A 6,000-nucleotide genomic window follows, 5' to 3' on the forward strand; every position below is an offset into this window, starting at 1 on the left:
ATAGCGTTCTAATTCGCTCGGGGCAACTAAGCCCTTCATGCGGTCGACGAATACCGAATGCTTACTCAACCGCGACTAATACTTGCCACGTGATTATTATAGTCCACGAGACAGTTTTTCATTATTTAAACAGACGCAATAGTCACGTTAAATGAATATGACTCAAAAGCATTTTGATCTTACAGCCTTCCTTCTAACTGGAAGAGCCTGAACAAGAATCAACGAAATCTGTTGTTGGAGTAAGTAATCAATATTAATAACTGGAGACGCCCTCTTAGTTTCTGATCACGACTTTCTAACGCACCTGGTGTAGATTTTACTCCAAAGCATAAAAAAGGACCCTAATGTATTATTTAGAGCTCATTTGTTTCTTCACTTAATTACGGTAAAAAAGTGGCGATTTAGTAAAGGTAACTAGTGATGTACGTCTACTAATTAACTCGAAATACTTATCGCCTTGTTTTTCACTCAAATTCAACTTCTGTATTCATTAGTGGAATAGCGCTCGAATGTTTTTTTAAGATTTTTTTTAATCTTGTTTCCCACATTTATCAGTCCGACTTTGGTTGACTTCTTTTGTACTGCTCTGCTATGCGAAGCGCATGTTCGTCTGCTCCTTGCCCAGGGGTTGTGGTGACGTCAGAACTGCGATCTCTGATTGGCTCTGCTTAGAAGTATGTGGGTAGACCTCAAGGAAGCTTGTCATGCAGCTAGGATTGAGGTCTACCCACTATCCTTCCAAACAAAGTCAGTCAGATCTCGCCGTTTTGACGCCACTGAAACCCCTGCGCAAGAAGCAGACGAAACCTCGCTCCACGTAGTGCCACACTCTAAGAAACGTCTGTGCGTCTACTTTCACGCGCAACACTCGGAGAACCAATCAGCGCAACTTACGGAGGCAGCTCGGCGAATGACAATGCCGAAACATATGTTTAGACCAAAAAACGCAGTCTGAGTTGTGACATTAAGCAATGCGAGCGTGACGTTTTGCGTTGCTTAATGTCACAAGTCAGACTGCGTTTTTTTTGGTGTAAACATATGTTTCGGCATCGTCACTCGCTGAGCTGCCTCCGTACGTTGCGCTGATTGGCTCTGCGAGTGTTGTGCGGGAAAGTAGGCTCACAGACTTTTTTTAGAGTGGGCCAGTTTCTTTTGTCTTCCATTTAGCCCTTAGCGCAATCTCCTCGTCTTCTTGCATGGTAAAGTTGTGTCGAGGACTCAGCTGTACTATCTCGAGCAATTTTGGCGGCGTGTAACGAACAGTGACTTTTTTCGCTGTAATACTTGCTTTGCTCCCCGATGAACACTTTGTTTGCACAAATAACAGCGGCAGCACTATTACATTCGATTCATTCTTCGTGCGTGTGTATTTTTACATCCCGCACACAGTAAGCAATATCAATATTTCATAAAAGAAGAAACAATGGGATTCCCATCAAAATGGGTTATAATACATCTTCATGAAGAAATATGTTTGCTTTGGTAATAGTTTATTATACACAAGCTCGCAGCCACTTTTATTTTATTTGCATATTCTAACAAAACAAGAAAACAATTGATGCTAGAAATACACGTTGCAAGTATTGTGAAAAGAGATGTTAAAGCAAGTTTTTGATCCACAAAACCTAGCATAAAAAACGCACCGACTGACATGACGATGATAGCTGAGAGCAAATGTGCATATTAGGTATACCTAATAATTGAGCATGAAGTCACCTATAGTTTATACAAGACATATGACACTGTGTTAATAGGAAGTGAGATTTGCTGCGACTCTTCTTTTTCAGTAGATTGTAAATACCTATATAAAATTTGAAGTCTTGGATTTAACGAGGGGAATAAGTTTTATGTCACATGTCATATAATAGCGTGCTTGTTGTTGCTTCTCTTTTCAGCTACTAGGTATGGTTTATTTGGGAAGTTGTAACTGTGAATATGTAAATATTTGTATTAATAATTTATAAAACTGATTAAGGCCGGCAGCGCAGTGAAGCCGCTAACTTGGGGTATTTATCATATCTCATATTGTGGAGGATATACTAATGCAGATAATTGCGTGGTTTACTATCTCTTAATAATTCATTTCAGTACATGTAACATACAGTACAAAAATTTGGAGGCTGATTATGACTACTACTACGTCCTTCCCATTTACAAGGGTATGAAAAAACTATTCTATGCATTTTTTTGTGATTTAGTTTTCAACTAAATATACCTATACATATTTGTTAACATGATTTTGTATTTAATTAGTACTTAACCATTTTGTTATCTTAAAGGTACCCAAATTATTAACATGCCAACAAAACTATTAACTTGAACTTATTCTGTATTAACATAACTGGCGTTTCGCGAAAATTTGTCAAGATTATAGGCTCCCAACAATATATAGTCCTGTTATAAAAGGCCATTTAAAATCAAAACCAAAAGGATACTTACATTAAGTTCCAAAGGCGTTTTTAATCAACCGAATATGCGTCTTTTAAAATTATCGTTAAAGCGCGATTTTCAATTGTATATTCGAAATTGCTTTCTCTAGACTGGGTGTCCGAACTTTCGTTGAAAGTTGCAACTAAATGTCAAACAAAACTTTAATGTACTTATTTTGACTTTTTATAGACATTCCAGTTAATTCAGTTGAAACACCTCTACTTAAAAAAATATTTCATCGTATTAAGGGACAATAACACAATTTTTGATGGTTCTTAAAAGAGAAGTACTAGAAAAAAATGTCAGGAGTTGAACCTTCCGTAATTTAATAATCAAGGAGGTATTGAATATGCATTGAAAAATACGAATCGGTAGAAGTTTTATAAGCGGGGAGAGTTGCAAATGTGTTACCGGTTATTCTTGCTTTCATACCGACACACACCATTTGGGCTGTGCCTGTGGTACATAATATCGTTTTAGTGTTTTCTATTGAACAAACTCTTTGTTTACAGTTCAGTAATAAAAATACCTCACTTAGACAAGCCTCAAACACCTCAACGAAATGTCAAAATTAACTAAAATACATAGTTTTTATAGTTGTTATCAAGTACTATTTTGTCTAATTATGTCACAATGTAAACACGTTACTGTTTGTTTTCTTTTTGTAGATTATGTTTACGAATAAACACATTTCGAAGAATCAATAACGCCAAAAAAGTCATTGTCTGCAGATGACCCTTCAGTTAATCTATATTCTCTCCTCATGTAATACAAGAAAATAAATACATAATTATTTATGTACAAATGTGTCCATTTGATGTAATATGGCTCCCATATACTAGGCGTCTCCAACATTTGTTTGAAGTAAATATGCATGCTTTATTCAGAAATAATATTATTGTTGTTTTCAATCTTCGCTTTGCAAACACTAATATGGGTATTGTTTTGATTTACATATTTCAATGTATATATAGTTGCATGACGACTACACGATATTGCCGCGCGCGCAGCTGGCCAAGTAGGCAGCGAGCGCGTAGCCTAACGAAGCCTCGATCTTCGGCGTCGAGGCGCCGTGACAAGCTGACACCGTGAACTGGTGTGACGGAGGGCGGCCCCGTCCGATGTCGACCTGCGAAGGTAAGCACCGTGCGCTTGGTCTGGGTCTTTTAACCCATGGTCTCTATCGAAAAGCCTGTCCGACTAGCGACTCTCAACGTACGAGGGCTCGAGGACCGTAGGAAGCAACGGCAATTATACCGCCTTGTAGTTGAGCACGACCTCGACATTGTCGCGCTTCAGGAGACCAAGGTCGATGGGGAGGACCAGACCGAGCGCATGGTGCGGCCGTTCACTACCCGTTACGACGTTTGCGTGAGCCACGCCGTAGGGACTTCGGCGGGGTGTGTCCTGTTGGTACGCCAGAGCATAGGGGCAGTTGGACAGTCCGTCACCACTTGTGTCTCGGGACGTCTCGTGGTGTGTGATTTTTCTTCCCTTGAATGGCGGGTAATCTGTTTGTACGCGCCTACCCGAGTTGAGGAGAGGAGGGCATTTTTCGAGGGCGTACGATACTATTGTAACTGCCAGCGACTAGTTATTTTACTTGGAGATTTTAATTGCGTATGCTCGGCTAGCGACAAAACAAGCCCTACACCTTATGTTGATTCAAGTACAGTATGTTTAAATAATTTATTTATTGAATTCGGCTTAGAGGATGTTGGGGACTGTTTACGCAACGGGCGAGTCGTCAATTTTACCCACTTTCAAGGGGTCAGTCACGCCCGTTTAGACCGAGCGTATCTGTCGTTAGATTTAATACCCCTTTTTCGCGATTATCGGGTGTGTCCTGTATCATCCAGCGACCATTGCCTAGTTGAGTTTTCTATTCGCAGTAAAAATGAATTGAAAAAAGTGTTCATTTGGGAACTATGGAAATTAAACGCAAAGCTTCTGAAAGATGAAAACTTTATGGATCGAGTTCAAGCTGCGGTAGAACAAATGAAAAATGAAGACAAATCAGTTGCGTATGGCCATAAATGGGAAGTATTTAAGCAAGCCATCAAGATGACTGCCCTGGAAAGAGCTGGTGCAATTAAGTATGAAGAAAAGAAAAATGAGAAGTTAATGCGCTCAAACTTGCAGGCGATGGTGGAAGAGGAATGCAGATTGCCGGGTGCGTTCAAGGACGATATTTTATCTTTGAAAGAAAAACTCGAGTTGCTAGATAGGGAACGTTATCGCGGTGCCCTGATACGAGCTAGAGCCGTCAGACTGATAGCGGGTGAAGCGCCTACTAAGCGAGCCCTGGGCATGGAAAAAAAAGCATGCACGTCGTAATGAAATTGCAGAAATTGAAAAGGACGGGACAGTCACAAGCGACAGTATGGAAATCGAGAGGGCTTTTTTCGATTATTACAGCACGTTATTTTCTTACAATCCCGTTAATGTTGAAGGGTTTAAAAGTGAATTTTTGTTTCGCATGCCGCGTTTAGACGATACAACAAAATCAGCTTTAGAAGGTCCCATCACGTGCGAGGACGTTAAGACGACAATAGAAGCTTCGAACCCCGGGAAGTCCCCGGGGCCGGACGGACTAAGTGCAGGGTTTTATAAAGCTTTCAAAAATATATTGTCTCCTTTTTTAGCAAATGTCTTCAACGAAGCTTTCGACCTTAACATTCTTCCGCTTTCCTTCTTAACGTCTCATACCGTCCTCATTCCTAAAACGCAAGACGCAGTTAAACTTCGGCATGTTGCATCCTATCGACCCATAAGTCTAATTAATGTTGATTACAAAATACTGATGAAGATCTTGGCCAGCAGGCTGCAAAGCGTCATAACTAAAATTGTTGGTTCTCATCAAACCTGCGGAATAAAGGGAAGAACTATTTTTACTAATATTCATAAAGCGCGGAGAGTCTTGGAGTGTTGCGATGCCATGCAGAGTTGCGTAGCCATGTTGCATGTAGATTTGGAGAAAGCTTTCGATCGGGTTCCACATGATGTACTTTTATCTGTTTTGGATCATATCAACGTCGGATCAGTTATACGGGAGGGTGTGCGCATGGCGTACAGTGGTTGTACTACTAGGCTAATAGTAAATAAGTCGGTAGGGAAGCGTGTTCATGTACAGCGATCTGTCTGCCAAGGATGCCCGTTATCACCATTGCTTTTCTGCATTTACATAGAATCATTTTGTTTAAGTATCATAAAAAATAGTAAAATAACTGGCTTTAGACTAAATTCATCCGAAGTCCGTGTATTGGCTTATGCGGACGATATTGCTATGTTCTGTGCCAACCTAGAAAGCGTCGTCGAAGCAGTGGACACTGTTAAGCGCTTTTGCGGTGTTAGTGGAAGTGCCGTTAACTGGGACAAATGTCTTGGTTTCTGGCACGGGGACTGGGGTGTAACACCAAGCATGTTTGCGAATATAAGGTGGGTATCCACCCCTACTAAGTATTTGGGTGTACCTCTCGAATATTACCGCGATAGCGAGCCTTACTGGCGTAGTCAAGTTGGTGAACTCCGCGACAAAGCCGAGAAATGGAGTTGTTGGGGTTTTTCTAT

General features: G+C 40.6%; 1 pseudogene; it reads left to right on the forward strand.

The window, feature by feature from the left end:
- The window catches only part of LOC115324079, a 44,427-nt pseudogene extending 41,261 nt beyond the window's left edge, over window positions 1-3,166 (forward strand).
- The last annotated feature ends 2,834 nt before the right edge of the window (window positions 3,167-6,000 follow it).

Source organism: Ixodes scapularis, unplaced genomic scaffold (assembly GCF_016920785.2).
Source record: "Ixodes scapularis isolate PalLabHiFi unplaced genomic scaffold, ASM1692078v2 PGA_scaffold4__175_contigs__length_147842914, whole genome shotgun sequence".
Lineage (NCBI taxonomy): Eukaryota > Metazoa > Arthropoda > Arachnida > Ixodida > Ixodidae > Ixodes > Ixodes scapularis.